Source organism: Heterocephalus glaber, unplaced genomic scaffold, assembly GCF_053883595.1.
Source record: "Heterocephalus glaber isolate CG9 unplaced genomic scaffold, H.glaber_assembly_v1.0 deba00000676, whole genome shotgun sequence".
Taxonomy (NCBI): domain Eukaryota; kingdom Metazoa; phylum Chordata; class Mammalia; order Rodentia; family Bathyergidae; genus Heterocephalus; species Heterocephalus glaber.
Window position 1 is genome coordinate 20848548 of NW_028258156.1, and position 23706 is coordinate 20872253.

General features: G+C 38.7%; 1 protein-coding gene across 40 annotated transcripts in view; it reads left to right on the forward strand.

Moving 5' to 3' along the window:
- Nrcam (neuronal cell adhesion molecule) overlaps positions 1 to 23706 on the forward strand; it is a 318132-nt gene that overhangs the window by 64229 nt on the left and 230197 nt on the right. For 33 of the 40 annotated variants that reach the window (XM_087206481.1, XM_087206457.1, XM_087206458.1 and 30 more), the window contains one exon: positions 5262 to 5344. The exons of 5 other annotated variants lie outside the window; for them this stretch is intronic. The gene's annotated coding sequence lies outside the window, so the exon portion shown is untranslated. Of the gene's footprint in view, positions 1 to 3006; positions 3112 to 5261; positions 5345 to 23706 lie in introns of all 40 variants that reach the window. 2 more of the 40 variants (XM_087206460.1, XM_087206456.1) reach the window with 1 other exon arrangement.

Sequence of the window (23706 nt, forward strand, 5' to 3'; positions counted from 1 at the left end):
GAATTTTCATTCTCCGCTGCCTTTTGTTGTTTGGGTACTTTGGAAATTATTCTTGATTCAGGTTTATTATTAACTTTTGGACCCTAGCTATTTTCATTAATATCTTGCTGTTCATGTTAAAATGAGAATGGTAAGTAGAGGATTTATTTTTGCATTAGTTGATAGCATAGCAAGCCAGTATAATATGAATTAATGACTCTTCACATTTTTCAATAATATAAGCTGGGTTCATTATCCCCTGGGGATTTATTTCAAATTCATGCCTTAATAAACCATTCTTGCTAGTTGTTGACTTTTTGGCTTTTTTAAAAGCTTCTACGTAATGGGGAAATAGATAACAATAAGTAATAAATATTTTTACCTTAAATCTTAAAAACATTTTTGATTGTTCTCATTAAAAAATGGAAAAATACAATAGAATTTTTTCACAATCAATAGTATAAGTATTAGTGGTATTTGTTTTAGACAAGAACTATCCTGAAGCAATTATGTCTTTTAATATGGTTTGGAAAATGATATCTATAAGGAAATATTGAGGATTAAAAGGTGATTTTCTCCTTGGCATGTCTTGTCAAGTAGTAGCAAGCAGAGACAGCATGATGTAGACAAAAGAGCACTGGACTGGAAGCTGGTGCCTAGCTCTGGTTCTGTTGCAGCGGCCACAGGTGACTGTTCATCTCTTATACGACCATGTCTGTCCAAGTCTCCTGCGCATGTTTAGTGCCCACCTCCTCATGTAGATGCTGTCACAGTACAGTGACCTCCTTTCAAGGGAACTGAGCTGACAGCAGGTTCACACCTACTGGTGCAGCCTGGGGCCCCATCACACCCGGACCTAAAACAGCTCTGCTTTCCTGTCATCCCACTTTTATCATGGATATACAGACAGACAAGTTTTGTTTAAGATTTCACTTGATTAAATGAGTTCACTGCTCAAAAAATAAGTTTTAAAGGTAATTCTTATAGATCCCTGTGCTTTCAGTATTTTCCCAGTCCATTCTGTGAAATACCCAATTTCATTCTTTCCGTTACTGCCAAGCTAAAATTCTTCAAGTGGCTGAGTATCTCATGCAGAATGAAGAACGCTGTCTTTACCCAGGTCTTCCATGACTTCTTCCTCATCATCAAGCTGACCTGTCACATAGTGGAGCAGACCTAAGAGTTCTGGCACATAAAATTACCTTGCTCTGAGTACTAAGTACAGTGCTCAACATTGGGCACGATCACAAGTGACTCAGTGATTTGAGTTTCAAGTTTCCTCTCTGGGATTTTGCTTGGCATTGCCTGTTCCTTCTTGAGCACACCTCAAAGCACAAGGTTTTCCACAAAGCCTTCCATGGTTTTCTGGTCTGGATTGTTTCCCCCATCTCTAGCATTCCCTCACGTGGCTGGGCATCTGTTGTGGTCTACCTGCTGCTTTCCCTGTTAATTGCTTTTTTGGGGGCATCGGAGAGCAAGTACTACAGCAGCACACTGACCTCCGACCCCCTCTGGAAATACAGGTGGTTGAGTCACCCCAAAATGGACGTTTTCACTGTAATATGTGCATTAGCACAGGAAGGTAAATGTTCTTTGCAACTAAATTTTGGCAAATGGATGGAAATAAAAGTGATTTGTCCCTCATATTCCTTAAATAGCAACACACTGGAGGGCAGAGCACTTGCCTCAGACCAGGTAATACAGGTTTTAGGACTGGTTCTGCCTCCCACTTAGGGTCCTCCCTCGACTCGTTTATCCTGTGTTTTTAATGATGATGATGACACTGGAGTTCTTGGTTCTTTGGGCCTCACAATGGCATGTTGCTTAATTTCAGCCTTGCATTCACTGAGGGCAAGCTGATATGGGTCAAATAAGAAAACTGGGCTTTGGGGTTATGCCCCAAATCCTAATGTGGTAAACCAGTAGCACAAACTCAAATCACCTGGCCCTTATGTTAGTGTGCAGCACCCAGCTTCCTCCCACCCACTCACCACCCGCAAGCTGGGCATCACCTGGGAATCTCAGGTCCCACCCTAGGTCCCCTGAATCAGAATATGCATATTAACAAGAGGGCCTGGGATTCCTATGTACTTTCTTTCTTTTCTTTTCCACTTAGTTTATTGGTACATTTTAGGTATATAATACAGTTACATTCATCATTGGGATCTTGTACCTTTACATGATGTATCTTGGTTCTTATTTTTTCCCCATTCCCCTGCCCTCCCTTCACCCCCCTCCACCCTTCCCTATTTATAAAGACTTTGTTTCCATGTTTTTCCTTTTCTCATATTTTTTCTTTTCCCTTCTTTCCTTTCCCCTCCCCTCCCACTTCCCTATTCCTTTAAACGTTTTCTTCCTATTTCACAATATCAATTATAAATTTTGATTCTTATTTACACTTTTAGTTTTTCACACCAGAGAAACTTCGGTATTTACACATGTGTGTCCTATTTATTTCACTTAAGAGGATGGCCTCAATGTGCATCCACTTAGCTATAAATGTCTCTAGTTTCTCATTCTTTTGGCTGAGTAGTACTCCATTTTATTTTTAAAAAACTCACATCTTCTTTATCCAGTCTCCAGTTGATGGGCAATTGGGCTATTTCCAAGTTTTAGCTATTACAAACTGTGCCACTATAAACATGGGTGCGTATGTATCACTGTGGTATGATTCTTTTAATTCTTTTGGGAAGATCCCCAGCAGGGGAATAGCTGGGTCAAATGGGACTTCCAATCCTAGCTGTTTGAGGTATCTCCATATTGATTTCCACAGTGGTTGCACCAGTCTGCATTCCCACCAACAATGAAGAAGGGTTCCTTTCTCCCCACACCCCTGCCAGCATTTGTTATTGGTTGATTTCTTGATAGCAGCCATTCTTTCTGGGGTGAGGTAGAATCTCAGCGTTGTTTTCATCTGCATCTCTCAAATGACGTTTTTTCATATGTTTATTTGCTGCTTTTACTTCTTTGTCTGAGAAATGTTTGTTCATTTCAGATGCCCATTTTTTTTTTTTTTTTTGGCACCAGGGATCAAACTCGGAACCTTGTGCTTTTGAGGCAGGCGCCAGAACCACTGAGCTAAATCTCCAGCCTCCAGATTCCCATTTTTGAATTGAGTCTTTATATTCGGGGGTATGTTTTTTTGAGTTCTTTATATATTCTAGGTAGTAGACCTTTGTCTGAGGAACAGCTGGTAAAAATTTTTTCCCATATTGTAGGTTGTCTCTTAGCTCTGTTGGTGATTTCTCTTGCAGTGCAGAAGCTTTTTAATAAGGTGAGATCCCAGGTGTTGATTCTTTGTGCTAGTTCCCGTGCTACTTCATATGTACTTCCAAGTTGGAGTGAGATGTTTTATATTTTTACTCCTATCATGCCTTCACATCTCTCCTGTCAAATCTCTTTTCCTTTGAAGAGGTCTCTAGTAGATCTGATAGATTTTTAGCTACTTTCAGGTTTTTAAAAGTTAAAAAACAGTGTAGTTGGTTTTCAAAACATCAAACTTATATGGAAATAAAAGCTTTCCTTTCTCTCAGCCCAACTTATGCTCTTCAACAATTTTTTTTCTTTCTTTTCTGTTCATTGACTTGTTCTTAAACCAAATGCACCACTTCCAGCTCCCTATTCCTGGTAGTATATTATTATGACACCCATTTTCTAGAAGGAGTTCATTTGTCTCAGACTTCAGGGAAACTCAGAAGTAAAAACCAGGGACATATACCCCACATAAAATAATGAAGGAACTTAGGTTCTTTCTCATTCATTATATTTCACCAGATTATTCAACCAAGGATGTTGTATGATCATCTTTGGCATAAACCAAAGTATGAGACCGAACTTTACTAAAAAATATTTTTAAAGCTCTTGTTTTTGATTTTTACTTACATTTTGTAATCATCTTTGGCTAAGAAACCATGAGTTAGATCTATACTTTGGTAGCCAAATGACTGTCCTTGGAGTTCCATTCAAGTGTGTGGGACTATGTTTCAGTGTTCTGAGGTTTGTGTATCCCTGAGTCTGTGAAATACATCACATCAAACTTCTGGCTCTTTGTCTTCATCCTGAAATGAAATTTTCATTTTAGCTCTCCTGCTGCCTCCTCCATGTCTTGTTTGTTTTCACTTTTAATGTGACAAAAAAGGGCAGCTTTTCTCTTTATTTTGGTTAGCCATCTTCATAAATATTCATTAGCGGTTTCTTTTTTCCACTGCTATTTTGTAATTTGCTGTTTTAAAATGAGATCTGAAGTGAAAAATAACTCCTAGTTCTCACTTTAATATATTTGTATTATTAATCTTTATTTTGTATCCTGAGCCAGACAAGGTTGTTTTCTTAGGCTTCATCATTCTGAGAAGGCACAGGCTGTGTGTGTGTGTGTGTGTGTATTGTACAGGTGACAGGTGACTTGACTAGGTAGGATAGGAGTGGAAGGAACATTTCCAAAGCATCTGCAGGGACAGGTGCTAGGCCCTACATCCATGTCTCACCTTATTTCACAACATCTTGGAAGCAAGTTTGATCATGAACATTTTCCAAACTGGAAGCCAAGGCTTGGGGAAAGTTAGTGATTCACTCTAATTCACAAGCTAGTAAATGGAGGAGGGGAAGCAGGTGATGAGATGCCATTGGAAAGCGGGTGTTCCACCATGCTCTTCTGCTAGTTATATAGAAGTTGATAGTGGGTAACTTGGAGATAATTTTCTTTACAGAGTTGATGTATTAAGTTGTTAAGAAAAATGTCACTAAACCTTCAGCTTGCCATTTCCACTTAGTTTAAGCCTGAGGCTCAGGACTGGTCATGTGCTGACTGCCATGCCAGGCGACTGAATGACTCTGTCCCTACAGATTACTCTTTTAGTTGGTGGTGTTTTTTTTTGGTACCGCGGATCGAACTTGGGTCCTTGCGCTTGCAAGGCAGGCAGCGGAACCACTGAGCTAAATCCCCGGCCACAGTTGGTGTTTACATCACTGGATAGTACTACCAACTCCACCATAATCTGCTTCTAAAGACTCCCCCTTACAAAATAGCTATGCTTTCTAGAAATGCATTTCTTTTCCTTCTTCTGGAAAGCAAAGTACATGCACTCTACATCCTGCAGGTTTAGCACCACACAATTAGCAGTCTCCCTGCTCCCCTCCTGGGCTGTGGTTGCTCCCAGAAGGAACCTCACACTGCTGTCTAAGGCCTGTTTTTCTGAACTGCTAGTCAGGTGCTGATCTCTTTGTATTGTAAGTCTGTTTCTTGATTGCTGCCTAAAACTACCCCTGTGTCTCTCCTTATTTAGCGTGGCAGCTGCAGACAGCGGATCCTGTCTCCTTCTTCTCTGCCTTAGATAGCAGAGGGATTGTCCTGAAGCACCACCCAGAAGTAAGTCTTTGCAGCCTCTTAAAAGTTTTGTTGAAATTTAAAGCACTGTTTGCCTCTGGATACAAAGCAAAAGCCCTTTTTTGGAACCTAAAAACACTCAGTTGTCTTTTATCTTTCAGGCAAGATGTAATTAAGACTTCCTCTGCAATTTACCAAGTGATTAGAATGTGTGATTTTAAAAAACAGCTAAGGGCAAGAGTACTTTTAAATAGTATTGATTCCTCCCTCCCTGAGTATTAAAGTAATATATGTTCATTACAAACAATTTGGAAAATGAACAAAAATGTGTTGAGAATTAAAATGACACAGGCAAAATGATTATTAGTTTTTTTCTCATTACACCGACACACATATATAGATATGCACACATTTATTTTTTGCAAATTTTTCCAGTTTGATAATAGTCCTTGGGGTGTTAATTTTAAACATTTTTCACCTTTTCAATCCTTTTTATTTTTAAAATTGAATATTATATATGCACAAAGAAGAGGAAGAATACTCTGGTACTCAGGAGAATTTACTATGGAAACAGATTGCCTGAATTCTAGTCTTGGGTCAGCAATTTGCTAAGCTGGAACCTAGGGCAAATTACTTGATCTTTCAGGACCTAAGTTCCTCATATACAAATGCAATAAAATCATTATAGTTCATAGAGTTATTGCTAGAATTAAATAGTACAGTGTTAGATATTATGTTTAAAATGAGTATAACATATATGCAAGGTAAAAAAGATTTTAAAAAACACATCCAAAACATAGGGAATATAATTATTTTGATTTTTTTTTTTTTTTTTTTTTTTTGAGACAGGATCTCACTATGTAGTTCAGGCTGGCCTTGAACTCACTATGTAGCCCAAGCTGACCTTAAACTCGTGGTGATCCTCCTGCCTCAGCCTCCCAAGTGTGAGTGCTGGAATTACAGGCATGTGCCACCATCCCCAGCAATTGATTTGCTTCATTTTATTCCTTGATCATACCCCTTCTGTTCCTTCAACTCTTAAATCATCATTTAATGTTATATATTTTGAACTTCACATAATTAATGTCATACCAATTTTTACTTAACATCATGTTTGTCAGATGTATTTAAGGTGAGTTTTTCAGTGCTTATAGCATTCTGTGTATATATCATTTTGTATCTCTTTTTAAAAAATTTTTGAATAATTATGAGAGATGCTACTCTGAACATTCTTGTACCTGTCTTGTTGCACTAGTCAAAGTTTGTCGTGTTGTTTTTGAAAGGCATCTAATTGCTGGGTGGTAGTGTTAGTGCATCGTCAGCTTTACTAGATAATAGTGAATTATTCTTCAGAATGATTGTGCTGGTGTACATATACTTAACTCAAGATGAAAAGTCTAGTTAATTTAATTTTTGCTTTTCTAGACAAGTATGTTGTTTCTTTTTCATTACTTTGAGATATTTTCTTGAATTTAGATGTCTATAGTTTTATTTTAGTATGTCTAGGTTTGTAGTATTTTTTATACATCTTTCTTGGTATATGTTGTGGTTCCTTCATCAACAAATTCATGTTTTTCATTAATTTTGGAAAAGTCTAAGCCATTACATCTTTGAACATTGTCTCATCCCCATCCTTTTGCCTCTCCTCAGTTCTAACTGGACTTATTTGGACTTTTTGCTATGTTTTCTATGACTTAGTGTACCTTTTATATTTTCCTTCTGCTTGCTTGTTCTATAATACAGTTGATTTGTTCATTTCTTTACCTATATTATTGGATGTTTACCTCAGATATTGAGTGTTTAAACTTTTTTGAGAAGTTAAACAATTTTACTTTCATTTTTAAAAATTTCAGTTTCTTTCTTTAAATTTGATTATCACTTTTATAGCGTTCTCTGTGATTTAAAAATTATTGTAGTAAAATATACATAAAGTAATGTTTACCATTTTAGAGCTATTTTAAGCATATGAGGTATGATAAATATATGGTGAATGTTTAAATTTTTAAAAATTATTACAAGAAAAGACATATGGCCATTAATTCCCCTTAAAATATCCCCCCTCTCTTCACTTATCCCATCCTTCTTGTCACTTTCTGAAGCAGTTCTGGAAGCCCTCTTTTGTGAGTGTCTTGAGCCACGCTATTGTAGCTGCCTCAAGGTCCTGAATTGATTCAAAATGTTTACTTTTCATTGTCATTTTGATTTTGGGAAGAGCCAGAAGTTACACAATACCAGCCAGTGAATAAGGTGGATGAAAACACATAGCATTGCTGGGGGATTTGGCTAAGTGGTTCTGCTGCCTGCCTTGCAAGTGGAAGGACCCGAGTTCGATCCTGGTACCAAAAAAACAAAATGCATTGCATTGTTTTCATGACCCTGCTTTTCCATTGTGTGGCACTCGGCAGCATTATTCACCGTGGTTTTTTTTTATGACACTGTGAACACGCCCACAAAACAGGACTTCTGGAACTGCTTTGAAAGTGGCAGGAACAATGAGATATATATGTGTAAAGTGAGGGAGAGTATTTTGAGGACTATTAATGGCAATATGTCTTACTGTAATAAATTTTTTAAAATTTAAACATTGTATATTTTGATCACACCTCACATAGTTCATTAGTGTTAAGTCCATTTGCATCGTTGTGCAGCCCATCTTCAGAACTCTTTAGCTTGCAAAGCTGAAGTGTTCTATCTGTTTAACTCCCCCTTCTTTGAGCACCTGACACAGATCGATGATCACTCCCATGAATCTGACTGCTCTGGCTACCTCTTCTCGTGGGATCAGTGTTTGCTTTTTGTGACTGGCTGTTTACGCTTGGCGTAATCAAGGCCTGTCTGTCTTGTAGCCTGTGCCAGGATTTCCTTCCTTTATAAAACTGAATAATATTCCATTGTATGTTCCCTTGTGATTTTCTTACCATATTTATTGTTTTGAACCACTTTAGAGATAATAATTTTGCATTCGTATCTGATGATTTTAACACTTGAAGTCCCTGGGCCTCTGGATCTGTTGTATTCTGTTGGTTTCCCTTCGTGGTATTGTGCTCCCCTAGGTGTTTGGAAATTTTATTTATGAGATTGTGACAGATTGAACCTAGTATTTGGAGGTCCTGAGACCTACCCCAAGGAGGATTTTAATTTGTTCGGCAAGGAGCAGTTACCAATTTTGGGATCTGTTCAGGTGTGGCTGCGCCTCACATAGATCCTCAGGCTGTTATCAGCAGGTTCCCCGGAGGAAAGTCAGGCTTTCTTGTTTGCTGGTTTCAGCTTTTCCCCCTACCCTCCTCTTTCTTTCTCCATTCTCTTTTGTAGTACCCCTTCCTTCCATTTTCTATTCCTCCTTCTTTTATCCCTCCTTTTTTACATTTCCTCCTCCTTGTCCACCACACTGCTTTGTATGGCTGAGATTTTTCTCTTTGTCTGTGGAATTCTGAAATTTCATATTTCATCCATCCTGAAAAACCCAGGCATTCTTTCTTTCTTTCTTTTTCCCCCTATACTGGGGATTGAACTCAGGACCTTGTGCTTGGGAGGCAGGCGCAGCACCACTGAGCTAAATCCCTGACCCTCCCAGACATTTCTTCACATATTGTTACTCCCTCACTATTATCTCTTTCTGGAGTTCCTATTATGTATGGAGTTCCTTTATTTTTATTCTTTATGACTCTTAACCCTTTTTATTTTTAAATAGATTTTCCATTAAATTGTACTTGGGAGCAGCATTTTGGGGGATCTCTTTTTTGTTTATTCTTTTTTCTTGTTTTTTTTTTTTGAGACAGGGTCTCTCTGTGTAGTTCAGGCTGGCCTTGACCTCACTATTCTATAGCCCAGGCTGGCATTGAACTCAAGACGATCCTCCTGCCTCAGTTGTTTTTTTATAAGCAGGTCTTTTATGTGTTGTCTAGAATCTTTAGGTGTTTAGTGGGGTTCAGGACATCTTTTCTGTTATATTGATAGGAAGGGAAATTCTGAGCATTTGAAATGCTGCCAGTTCTCAACAATATTGGAAACAGTGTTGCTCTAGTGTTCCTAAGTAAAGAGAGAGGAGAGCCTGCCCTGGGGTGGACTGAAGGGCATTAGTTGTCACATTCATCCAAGCGTTTTCTTTTCTTAATTTTGTTTGTTTGTTTGTTTTTTGAAACAGGGTCTGTGTAATTCAGGCTGGCCTTAAACTCACTATGTAGCCCAGGGTGGCCTCGGACTCCCAGTGATCCTCCTGCCTTGCCTCCTGAGTGCTGGGATTCCAGGGGTGCACCACTGCACCTGGCTCACTCCAAGGGCTTTTCCAGTGTATTGAGTCTCTAGGAAAAGGGCTAGAGACCGTAATAATATTGTGAGACTCATGGGAATGCTTTACTTTCCAAAATATTATCTCCATTTTCTTTTTTTTTTAATTTTTATTAAATTCTTTTATTGGTACATTGTAGGTATACAACACAATTACATTTCTCATTGGGAATTGTACCTTTACATAGTGCATCTTGGTTCTTATTTTTTCCCCATTCCTAGCCCTCCCTTCATGCCCTCCACCCTTCCCTATTTACAAAGACTTTATTTCCATTTTTTCCATTTCTCCTCATTTATCCTTTCCCTCCTTTCCTTTCCACTGCCCCTCCCACTACCCCTACCCCTTTGGACCTTTTCTTCCTATTTTGCATTATCAATTATTCATTCTAATTATTGGTACATTTTAGGTATACAATATAATGACATTCATCATTGGAAATTTGCACCTTTACATAATCTCTCTTGGTTCTTATTTTTCACCCTTGCCCAGCCCTCCCTTCAACCCCTCCAGCCCTCCCTATTTACAAAGATTTTGTTCCTATTTTTCCATTTTCTCATATTAATCCCATTCCCTTCTATCCTTTCCCCTAGCCCTCCCACTTCCTTCCCCTTTGCCATTTTTCTTCCTATTTCACATGACCTATTATACATTTGGTCCTTATTTACACTTTCAGTTTCTCACACAAGAGAAACTATTCGGTATTTACACATGTGTGTCCTATTTATTTCACTTAAGAGTATCGCCTCAATGTGCATCCACTTAGCTATAAATGTCTGTAATTTCTCATTTTTATGGCTGAGTAGTACTCCATTTTATATTAAAAAAACACATTTTCTTTATCCAGTCTCCAGTTGATGGGCATTTGGGCTGTTTCCAAGTTTTACCTATTACAAACTGTGCTGCTATGAACATGGGTGCACATATATCACTGTGGTATGATTCTTTTAATTCTTTGGGGAAGATCCCCAGCAGTGGAATAGCAGGGTCAAATGGGACTTCCAGTCCTAGTTCTTTGAGGTATCTCCATACTGATTTCCACAGTGGTTGCACCAGTCTACACTCCCACCAGCAGTGGAGCAGGGTTCCTCTTTCCCCACAGCCCCGCCAGCATTTGTCATTGGTTGATTTCATGATAGCAGCCATTCTTTCTGAAGTGAAGTGGAGTCTCAGAGTTGTTTTCATTTGCATCTCTCGAATGACCAGTGATGTTGAACATTTTTTCATGTATTTCTTTGCTATTTCTACTTCTTTGTCTGAGAAATGTCTGTTCATTTCAGATGTCCCTTTTTGGATTGGGTCTCAAATTTGGGAGGTCTGATCTTTTTAAGTTCTTTATAGATTCGAGATAGTAGCCCTTTGTCTGAGGAAGAGCAGGTGAAGATTTTTTCCCACATTGTGGGTTGTCTCTTCACACTGCTGGTGGTTTCTCTTGCTGTGAAGAAAGAAGCCTTTTAATAAGAAGAGATCCCATTTGTTGATTGTTTGTGCTAGTTCACGGGCAACTGAGGTTTTGTTCATAAAATCTTTTCCTACACCACTGTCCTCAAGCGTTCTAGCTAACCTCTGGTCCAACTGGTTCAGAGTTTCTATTTTAATATTTAGATCTTTAATCCATTTTGATTTTAGTTTAGTGCATGGTGAGAGATATAGGTCTAGTTTTAATCTTTGGCAAGTTGAAACCCAATTTCTCCAGCACCATTTATTAAAGAGGTTGTCTTTCCTCCAGTGAGGGTATTTGGCTCCTTTGTCAAAGATGAGATAGCTGAGTATGTCTGGAGTAGTTGCTGCATCTTCTAATCTGTTCCACTGGTCCTCAGGTCTGTTTCTTTGCCAGTACCATGCTGTTTTTATCACAGTAGCTTTGTAGTAGAGTTGCAGGTTGGGGATTGTGATACCCCCTGCCATGTCTCTGTTACCTAGAATTGCTTTTGCTATTCTGGGTCTCTTCTTGTTCCAAATGAATTTTGGATTGTTTTCTCAAGGTCCATGAAGTATGCTGCTGGGATCTCAATTGGAATTGCATTGAATCTATATAGCAGTTTTGGAAGTATGGCCATTTTCACTATATTAATCCTTCCTACCCAGGAGCAGGGGATGTCTGTCCATTTTCTGATATCATCTTCAATCTCTCTTTTCAGAGTGCCATAGTTTTCAGAGAAGAGGTCTTTGATTTCTTTTGTTAGGATGATTCCTAGGTATTTCAGTTTTTTGGATGCTATTGTGAAAGGAATTATTTGCCCTATTTCTCTCTCAGTGAGTCTGTCATTGGTGTAGAGGAAAGCTATTGATTTTTGTGTGTTGACCTTGTAAGCAGCTACTTGACTGAATTTGGTTATTAAGTCTAGAAGACTTTTGGTGGAGTTCTTGGGGTCTTCTATAGAGAGTATCATGTCATCTGCAAATAATGACAATTTGACTTCTTCATTACCTATCTTTATTCCTTTTATTTCTTTCTCTTGTCTAATTGCCATGGATAATGTTTCTAGAACTATATTGAACAAGAGTGGTGATAGTGGACATCCTTGTCTTGTTCCTGATTTTAGTGGGAAGGATTTCAGTTTGTGACCATTTAGTATGATATTGGCTGTTGGTTTTTCATAGATGGCTTCTATCAGTTTGAGGTAGAGACCATCTATTCCAATTTTTTGTAGGGTTTTTATCATAAATGCATGTTGGATTTTGTCAAATGCTTTTTCTGTGTCTATGGAGATAATCATATTGTTTTTGTCCTTGGCTCTATTGATATAGTGTATTACTTTGATTGATCTGCATATGTTGAACCATCCCTGCATCCGTGGGATGAATCCCACTTGATCAGGGTGTATGATCTTCTTGATGATCTTCTGCATTCTGTTTGCCATTATCTTATTAAGGACTTTTGCATCTATGTTCATTAGTGAGATTGGCCTATAGTTCTCTTTTTCAGTTGGGTCTTTCTCTGCTTTGGGGATCAAGGTGATGCTTGCTTCCAGGAAGGAATTTGGAAGTATTGCTTCCTTTTCAATTTCATTGAAGAGTTTAAAAAGTAGTGGCAGCAGTTCCTCTCTAAATGTCTTGTAGAATTCAGCAGTGAAGCCATCAGGGCCCGGGCTTTTCTTAGTTGATAAGTTTTTAATTACATTTTCAGTTTCATTCGTTGATATTGGGTTGTTCAGAATTTTTAGGTCTTCTTCGTTCAACTTTGGTAATTCATGTGTATCTAGGAATCTGTCCATTTCTTCTGTGTTTTCCATCTTATTGGCGTATAGGTTCTGGAAGTAGGTATTGATGATCCTCTGGATTTCTGCTGGGTCTGTTGTCATTTCACCCTTTTCATTCCTAATTGCATGGATTTGGGCCTTTTCTTTCCTTTTTCTGTTAAGGTTGGCTAATAGTTTGTCAATTTTGTTGATTCTTTTGAAGAACCAACTCTTGGCCTCATTGATTTTTTGTATCATTCTCTTAGTCTCCATTGCATTGATTTCTCCTCTAATCTTTATAATTTCCTCCCTTGTATGAGCTTTGGGCTTGTCCTGCTCTTGTTTTTCTAGAAGCTTGAGGTTCAGCATCAGGTTGTTTAATTGGGCTCGTTCTGTTTCTTAATATGTGTATTCACTGCTATGAATTTCCCTCGTAAGACTGCTTTCATTGTGTCCCATAGATTCCAATATGTTGTACTGTCATTGTCATTTAATTGAAGGAACTCTCTGATTTCTTCTTTAATTTTCTCTGTGACCCATTTTTTTATTCAGAAGTGTGTTGTTCAATTTCCACGTGTTTATGAAATTTTTGGAGTTTCTTTTGCTATGATCTCCAATTTCATCGCACTATGGTCTGATAATATACAGGGGATAACTTCAATTCCTTTGCACTTACTTAAACATGTTGTATGTGTGAGTATGTGGTCTATTTTGGAGAATGACCCATGTGTAGCTGAGAAGAATGTGTATTCTGATTTTGTGTGGTGGAAGACTCTGTAAACATCTGTTAAGTTCATTTGTTCAAGAGTTCGATTGAGTTCTAGTATTTCATTACTTACTTTTAGTCTAGTTGATCTATCTCTTTGTGACAGTGGGGTGTTGAGGTCCCCCACTACAATTGTATTACTGCATATATGACTTTTCATGTCCGTTAGTATTTGTTTTATATAGTTGGGTGCACTAGTGTTTGGTGCATAGATATTTATGATTGTCATCTCTTCCTCTTGGATTCTTCCCTTTACAAGGATGTAGTGTCCTTCTTCGTCTCTCTTAATCAGTGTTGGTTTGAAATCTACTTGGTCTGTAAAGAGGATAGCTACTCCTGCTTTTTTTCAGGTTCCTGTCACATGGAGTATTATTTTCCACCCTTTAACTTTCAGTCTATGAGTTTCATTTTGAATTAAGTGTGTTTCTTGTATGCAACATATTGTTGGATTTTGCTTCTTGACCCATTCTGCCAGTCTATTTCTTTTGATTGGTGAATTGAGACCATTAACATTGGTGGTTATAACTGAAACGTATTGACTTGTCATTGCCATGACTTTTTCTTTTTGTTGGGTTCTCCCCCTTTACATTTAATTTCTTGTCATGCCAGATGGGTTCATTCTGCTTTGCTTCCTGGGGTTGTGATCCTCAATGTCTGTTCCTAGGCTATTGTGTAAAATTCTTTGGAGTGCTGGTTTGGTATTCACAAAGTTCCTAAGGTGCTCTTTGTCATGAAAGTATCTTATTTCTCCATCCATTTTGAAAGACAGTTTTGCAGGGTACATCAATCTGGGTTGGAGGCTGTTTTCTTTTAGGGCTTGGAATATGTCACTCCAAGCTCTTCTTGCCTTGATGGTTTGTGTTGAGAAGTCTGCTGTGATTCTGATGGGCTTTCCTTTGTATGTGATTTGTTTCTTTTCTCTGACTGCTTGCAGAACTTTGTTCTTCTGTTGTGTTTCTGGAATCTTAACAATTATATGCCTATGTGTAGATTTTTTTTTGATCAAGGCTATTTGGAGTCCTATATGCCTCACTTATCTGTATGTCAAGCTCTTTTCCCCTGCTTGAGAAGTTTTCTGCCATTATTTCTGTGAAGAGATTTTTTTATGTCATCTGCACTCTCTCCTGTTTCTTCATTGAGCCCAATCAGTCTTATGTTATCCTTCTTTGCATCATCTAGCAGCTGCTGGATTGATTTCTCATGTTCCCTTATAATTTTGAAGCAATTTTTCTTTTCCTGGTCACTAATTGCAATCTTATCTTCTATATCTGAAATTCTGTCCTCACATTGGCTCATTCTGCTGTGTAGACTTTCAATGGAGTTTTTCATGTCCTGGAAATCTATTTGCATCTGTTTTATGGATTCCATTTGTTTCCTATGTTGGGATTCCATCATGTTCCTGAGCTCCTCTCTAGATTTATTAATCATGTCTTGCACTAGGGGCACAATTTCTCCTTTTATCTGAGAAATTATTTCTGATTTCATTTTTTCCAGATCCCCTTTTGTTGCCAGTTCAGTGGGTCCAGGTTGTTGAGTATCAGAGTGTTCCATCTCATTTCCCTTTGGGGTTGCTGTAGGTGATCTGGAAGTCTGGTTTTGAGACTTATTTATGTGTTTTCTCATTTCAACTGGGGCGGGGGGCTGTTAGCGCCTGCATGGATTACCTCCTTGGAGCTGGGAGAGGTGGGATAGGGGCCACGAGCAGCGGTAGGGATGGTGACCCAAAAGCCTTTTCATGTGGGCTGGGAGCAGCCAGAGGGATGGTGGCGGGGAAGCCCCTTCCTCTGGACCAGGAGCAGTGGGATGGTGGCTCAGAAGCCCCTCCCTCTGGGCCGGGAGTGGTGGGAGGGATGGTGGCCCTGAAGCCCCTTCTTCTGGGCCAGGAGCAGTGAGACAGAAGGTGGCCCAAAAGCCCTTTCCTCTGGGCTGGGAGCAGTGGGAGTGATGGTGACCGGGAAGCCCCTTCCTCTGGACAAGGAGCAGTGGGGTGGCGGCTCAGAAACCCCTACCTCTGGGCTGGGAGCAGCAGGACTCAGTACCTTGGTCTGGTGGTCTGGTGTCCCCTACATCTTTGTAGTGTGGAACCAGGTGGCTGCCTGTCTGCAGCGGGGTGATTCGGCATCTTCCATGCGACTCGGGACCTCAGTAGGGTGTACACAGACCTGCCTGTCTGCAGCAGGCTGATTCGGTGTGTTCCATGTGACTCAGGACCTCAATACGGTGTGGTCAGACCTGCCTGTCTGCAGCGGGGTGATTCAGCATCTTCCACGTGACTCGGGACCTCGGTAGGGTGTGCACATACCTGCCTGTTTCTATCTGCATTTTCTTAATTTGGTCTTTCCCGTTTTTAACTGCCACTATCTGTTCTCGTTCTCAATTTAGTAATTTCCCAAAGGAAATTCATTGAGTTCTCATTGAGGATTATTTATGGCAAGGTTCACTGACACTCAGCTCTTACATCTTTTAATTATTCTTTTCATATGTCTTACTGTTCACAAGACTGTAAGCCAGGTTCCTGAGTGTGAAAGTGCTATAGTTGTCTGTGACTTGTTCAGTTTGCCAGGTGGCTTTGTCTTTTCTTTTGTCCTCTCTCTCCTGCTATGAATATTCTGATGCTCCAATTTTGTTTTGCTAATACAATGTGCAGATGAGTTTCATTCCCTTTGTTTGATTCCCTATCAAGATTGTTGTAGTCACTGTCTGTTTTTAGTGCCACTGACAGTGTTAATGAGAAAATCCACAAACTTTCATTCATGAGATTCTCTAGCCATGTTATTTTGGAAAGAGTTACCCAAAAGTAGCTTTTATGTAGCTGTTGACTTTTGCTAGGGTTTTTGACAGACTGCAGACAGAAATGGAGATGATCTCACCAGCTTTCCCACACTGATCTTGCCTAGTGAATTTATCTTTAGCTGGGCTTTAACTGGGAGACACATAGAAAAGGAGAATAAGACAGACCTGCTTTACAGATGTTTCTGGTATATTGAGCTTCCAGAGGTTTTTAAGTAACAGTTGAACAGGTATCCGACCTCTTCAGATATAGCTTGTTATATTCAACCTTTGAGAGCCCACATTCATGTTGTACGTAATAAAACCAGTCTTGACTAACTAATAGGAAAGGCAATTTATTGGGACAAAGACAGCCCAGAACTTCTAGGATGGTCATGGGGCTGACTTGAGCATGTGCAGGAACCAAGGACAATTTGTATCCTGCAGAATTTACAGTCTGGTCCTAGTGACAGTGATCAAATAGATGAACCTCACCCTTTTCAGTCCCTTAGGAACTCTGCTCAAGATTTGAATCTCAGATGGGTATTTGTCTGATCAAGCTGGAGTCACCTTGCTGCTCTTTGGGTACAAAAGTTCAGAAAACTAGGGTGAGAGCCCTTTCAAATAATAGGCAATGTTGAAATAACTCCTAGAAAGAATGTATGGGGAGCTTAGAAGCAGGGCATAGTTCTTCAGGTTCACCGTGTCCAAGTGCTAGAGTGTTTGAGGAAATGACAGTCTAGTAGCAAAACCAGACCAAAGGCAATAGGAAAACTTTTTAGAGGATAGTAGAGTAAGGAGTCTATTAAACATAATGTTTTATGGAGTTAACTAAATTTAATATTTTTGCTTTGACTGTATATCAGATCAACAATAGGACTCAAGAAGGCTATAGTTTGATTGAAAGTTTGAAATACCTCTAGAGAGCGCTTTTTCAGCTGTGGCATTATCTCTTGTAGAAAGAGCTTGTGTTACAATAGAGAAAGGCAGTGACTTAATGAGTATCTTCAAAACTAGGATCCTTTAATCCAACCTTATTCTGAGTAATTTAAACCCAGAGAGGTCATACCATGAGAAAACGTGCTAAAGTTAGCAGTAAACTTCCTACTTGAGTCATCTTATAGAATGCCTTGATTCTTAGAAGTGTGACAAATACTCCCCTGAAATGCTTTATGAATTGGATATAAATTATTTTGGGGAGAATAAAATGGTACTTTAGGTATAGAGCTGTTCATTTATTCACTGATTCATTCAGCACTCAGATGCTGAGCTCCTATTGTTGTGTGGTGTGTGGAGCAGTGTAGTCAACACCTTCAAGTAGCTGAAGGTGGGAAGGAAGACACGCATCAACAGTTGTGTGTATCGCTAGGCCGTGGCTCCTTGGTCAAAGTCAGAGGGCCTGTCAGATTCAGTGGCCAGGCTTCCTGCCTTCTAGCTTTCTGATATTTTGTGTTATAGATAATATGTTCAATTCCTGGCCTCCATGCCACTCCTTGGCCAAACTTTCAGTAAGTATTTTCTATCTAAAGCTGCAGAATTTTCATTCTGGGTAATTAATAAGGACAATACAAGAAGATTTCTCCTGCCTAAGAGTACTGCTGAGCAGAAAACTCTTTATTTTTGCTGTTTTGGGAGCCCACAGACACCTCTTTGTTGATCATGACTATCCACACCCACTCTGTGCTCTGATTTCTACTTCTATTAAGGCACCTATTTACCATATGGCATCTTTTTGTTTATGGGCTTATTTTGCATTAAGAGCAAGGGACTTATTTCATCTTTGTAACTCCAGTGTTTAGTGAGGCATCCTACACAGTCCAACAAATGTTTGTTGAATTTAAATGTCATTTGAGTCTGTGGAGTGGTGTATGCCTGTAGTCCCAGCTACCTGGGAAGCTGACGTGGGAGGATCACTTGAGCCCAGGAGTTTGAGGCCACCCTGGGTATGGTAGCAAGACCTGGTCTCAGAAAAGTCACTTGATAGTTTGGATTTGTTGTTTTTTTACATATGTTTCATATCTACTCTAATTTGAGCAAACTCAGAAACAAACTTTATTAAGAGAGCACTCTATAATAAATTTAGATGATTGTTCTGTCTGAAAACTGAAGACTGATTACAATAATATGGTAGCATCTTGCTCTTACTCCAGATATCACAGCATTAGACACTGGGGTACTTTGCTTGGGATCTCATGATAATTTGGTCATTGGAGTGATGTGGGATACCAAACCATTTGTAAAATACAGAGCATACATGCTAGATTTTGGTCAGCTATCAGTTGCTCCTCATAACAATCTGGTGATAACTTTTAGTGAATGTGACTGAAGTTTCGTTCAGACTAAATTATCTGAAAAAAGAAGTGACACTGAGCCTTTTTTTTCCTTAGACCTGTTGACTATTTGTATGTTTTCATTGGAGAAAGGTCCACTATTTCCCTTGGGCTTGTTCCACTGGGATGCTTTCTTGTAGCCTCAGAGCCCTGGTCACTAATCACTGGAACTTTCTTATTCTTAACCTGTTTGTTCTTCAAGAATAGTCGATAAGTACTAAATATTGGATTATGTGAATAAGAAGTTTTCCTTTTCTCTAATATGCACAGCAAGGTACTGGCTCTCTATTTTGCTTTAAAATAGTTATATGAAGCAATTCTCTCTCTCTCTCTCTCTCTCTCTCTCTCTCTCTCTCTCTCTCTGTTTCTACTGGCATTATTGTCCTTTTATATTCTGTAGACAGGAAGGATATTTTCAAATATGTTTGGCAAAAATAATTACATTACTATTTTAAAATACATATGATTGCCATGATACTTTCCACATAAATATCATTAAACATCCCACCATATACTGTAGTAATTTAGGAAGTTATCGATCACTTCCAGTCCAGAGGCATGTGGCCCACCAATGTACATCCTGAAATAACTATTAGCTATATAGTACACAACTCTCACTTGCTATCTGGGACAGTCTGTAATGCCTAAGGGTGAGGCAGTTGCACACTCAGTGGCTCCTTTGCCCACCTAGTACAGGATTTGGTAGTACACACTGGCATGCTGGTAAACACAGCTGTCTTAGTTACTTTCCTCCTTACTGAGACAAAATACCCGACAACCAAAGTTAAAGGAGGAAAGGTTTATTTAGCTCACAGTTTGTAGAGGTTTCAGTCTATAATTACCTGGCTGCAAGGCACAGTGGCACGGCAGAGGGGCATGGCAGAGGAGAAACAGTTCATAGCAGGCAGAAGTAGCAAAGCAATCAAGGGACAAGACAAGCCTCTTTCTGTCCCTTATATTACATCCAGGCTACCAAGATTAACGTGCCAAACCAGTCAGTAGACTGATTTAGTAATCATCCACCATTAATGCTAGCATTATACTGTGAATCAATCACACACTCTAGATTTGACACCTCTGAAAAAGCTCTACCTATGACTGCAGAGGCTTTGGGGTGCCATCTAGCCATCAGTCATAACAGCAACTGATGTTTTGGTCATTTTCCACCATACTGGCCCCATGCTTTAGCATCAGCCTGTTTGATTAACAAGAGATCTACACTTTCAACACATTTTTAATCGTATTATACAATATTATTGATTATAATGACAGACAGTTCCATACAGCAGATCTCTAGAATTTATTAATCTTGCCTATCTAAAATGTAATTCCCATTGACTACTAACTCCCCATTTCCTTCCATCTCATCCCTAGACAATCACCATTCCATTCTTTGATTCTATCAGTGTGATTATTTTAGATGCTTCCTGTAAGTGGAATCATGCAGTATTTGTGTTTCTATAACTGGTTTATTTCAATTAGCATAGTATCCTCTAGGTTCAACCACATAGTCATGTATAGCAGCATTTCCTTTTTAAAGACCAAGTAATATTCTACTATGCATATATATGGATTAAGTATTCCTAATCTGAAAATCCAAAATGATTCCAAATTCAAAAATTCAAAACTCAAAATTCAAATCTTTTTGAGTTTTGACATTCTGTCACATATAAAATTCCATACCTGACTTCATGTGACAAGTTGAAGTAAAAATGCAGACACACTAAAGTTATTGTATAAAATTACTTTTAGACTGTGTGCGTAGATGTATATGAAATATAAATAGATTAGACTTGGGTCACATCCCCGAGATATCTTGGATCACATCTCCAAGATATCTCATTATGTATATGAAAATATCTAAAAATCTTAAAAAATCTTTTAAAATCTAAAATCTAGAACACTTCTGGTCCTAATATTTTAGATAAAGGGTACTAAATCTGTACCACATTTTTGTTACCCATTCATCTGATTCTTTCCATATCTTGGCTATTGTGGGGAGTGCTGGACCTAACAGGAGGGTCAACAGTACTTTTAAGATCTGAATTTTAGTCTTTTGGGATAAATATCCAGAAATGGAATTGTTGGATCCTATGGTAGTTCTATCTTTAATTTTTCAAGGAACCTCCATACTGTTTTCCATAGGGGCTTTTAGCATTTTGCATTCCTGGCAGCAGTATGCAGCAGCTCGAGTTTCTCAACATCCCTGCCAACACTGTTTTTATTGGTGCTGTTGGTGTTTGTAGTAGTTTGTGATATCTCCTTGAGATGTTGATTTACATTTTGCTGATGACTAACAACGTTGAACATTTTTTCATATAGCTATTGACTACTTTTCTGTTTTCTTTGGAAAATGTCTGTTCAAGTTCTTGATCCATTTTATTTTATTTTATTAAAATTAATTTTATTGGTTCATTATAGGTATACAATATAATGACATTCATCATTGGAAATTTGCACCTTTACATAATCTTTCTTGGTTCATATTTTATCCCCATTCCCCTGCCCTCCTTTCAACCCCTCCATCCCTCCCTTTTCACAAAGATTTTGTTTCCATTTTTTCATTTTCCTATATAATACAATTCCCTTCTTTCCTTTCCCCTAGTCCTCCCACTTCTGCTTCCCCTTTGCCCCTTTTCTTCCTATATCACATTATCTATTATACCTTTGAGTTCTTACTTACACTTTCAGTTTCTCACACTAGAGAAACTATTCGGTATTTACATATGTGTGTCCTATTTATTTCACTTAAGAGTATCACCTCAATGTGCATCCATTTAGCTGTGTCTTAATTTCTCATTTTTTATAGCTGAGTAGTACTCCATTTTATTTAAAAAACACATTTTCTTTATCCAGCCTCCAGTTGATGGGCACTTGGGCTGTTTCCCAGTTTTATGTATTACAAACTGTGCTGCTATGAACAGGGTGCACATATATCACTGTGGTATGATTCTTTTAATTCTTTGGGGAAGATCCCCAGCAGTGGAATAGCGGGGTCAAATGGGACTTCCAGTCCTAGTTCTTTGAGGTATCTCCACACTGATTTCCACAGCGGTTGCACCAGTCTACACTCCCAGCAACAGTGGAGCAGGGCTCCTCTTTCCCCACAGCCCCGCCAGCATTTGTTATTGGTTGATTACATGATAGCAGCCTTTCTTTCTGGGGTGAGGTGGAATCTCAGTGTTGTTTTCATTTGCATCTCTTGAATGACCAGTGATGTTGAACATTTTTTCATGTATTTATTTGCTATTTCTACTTCTTTGTCTGAAAAATGTCTGTTCACTTCAGATGCCCATTTTTGGACTGGGTCTTCAAATTTTGGAGGTCTGATTTTTTTAAGTTCTTTATAGATTCTAGATAGTAGATCTTTGTCTGAGGAATAGCAGATGAAAATTTTCTCCCACTTTGTGGGTTGTCTCTTCACACTGCTGGTGGTTTCTCTTGCTGTGCAGAAGCTTTTTAATAAGAAGAGATCCCACTTGTTGATTGTTTATGCTAGTTCATGGGCAACTGAGGTTTTGTTCATAAAATCTCTTCCTACACCAGAGTCTTCAAGAGTTCTACCTAACCTCTGTTCCATCTGGTTCAGTTTCTGTTTTAATATTTAGATCTTTAATCCACTTTGATTTCAGTTGAGTGCATGATGAGAGATACAGGTCTAGTTTTAATCTTTGGCAAGTTGAAACCCAATTTCTCCAGCACCATTTATTAAAGAGGTTGTCTTTCCTCCAGTGAGGGTATTTGGCTCCTTTGTCAAAGATGAGATAGCTGAGTATGTCTGGAGTAGTTGCTGCATCTTCTAATCTGTTCCACTGGTCCTCAGGTCTGTTTCTTTGCCAGTACCATGCTGTTTTTATCACAGTAGCTTTGTAGTATAGTTTCAAGTTGGGGATTGTGATACCCACTGCCATGTCTCTGTTGCCTAGAATTGCTATTCTAGGTCTCTTCTTGTTCCAAATGAAATTTTGGATTGTTTTCTCAAGGTCCATGAAATATGCTGCTGGGATTTCAATTGGGATTGCATTGAATCTATACAGCAGTTTTGGAAGTATGCCCATTTTCACTGTATTAATCCTTCCTACCCAGGAGCAGGGGATGTCTGTCCATTTTCTGATATCATCTTCAATCTCTCTTTTCAGAGTGCCATAGTTTTCAGAGAAGAGGTCTTTGATTTCTTTCGTTAGGATGATTCCTAGGTATTTCAGTTTTTTGGATGCTATTGTGAAAGGAATTATTTGCCCTATTTCTCTCTCAGCGAGTCTGTCATTGGTGTAGAGGAAAGCTATTGATTTTTGTGTGTGGACCTTGTAAGCAGCTACTTGACTGAATTTGGTTATTAAGTCTAGAAGACTTTTGGTGGAGTTCTTGGGGTCTTCTATAGAGAGTATCATGTCATCTGCAAATAATGACAATTTGACTTCTTCATTACCTATCTTTATTCCTTTTATTTCTTTCTCTTGTCTAATTGCCATGGATAATGTTTCTAGAACTATATTGAACAAGAGTGGTGATAGTGGACATCCTTGTCTTGTTCCTGATTTTAGTGGGAAGGATTTCAGTTTGTGACCATTTAGTATGATATTGGCTGTTGGTTTTTCATAGATGGCTTCTATCAGTTTGAGGTAGAGACCATCTATTCCAATTTTTTGTAGGGTTTTTATCATAAATGCATGTTGGATTTTGTCAAATGCTTTTTCTGTGTCTATGGAGATAATCATATGGTTTTTGTCCTTGGCTCTATTGATATAGTGTATTACATTGATTGATTTGTGTATATTGAACCATCCCTGCATCCGTGGGATGAATCCCACTTGATCAGGGTGTATGATCTTCTTGATGATCTTCTGCATTCTGTTTGCCATTATCTTATTAAGGACTTTTGCATCTATGTTCATTAGTGAGATTGGCCTATAGTTCTCTTTTTCAGTTGGGTCTTTCTCTGCTTTGGGGATCAAGGTGATGCAGGGATCAAGGTGATGCTTGCTTCCAGGAATGAATTTGGGTGTATTGCTTCCCTTTCAATTTCATTGAAGAGTTTAAACAGTAGTGGCAGCAGTTCCTCTCTAAATGTT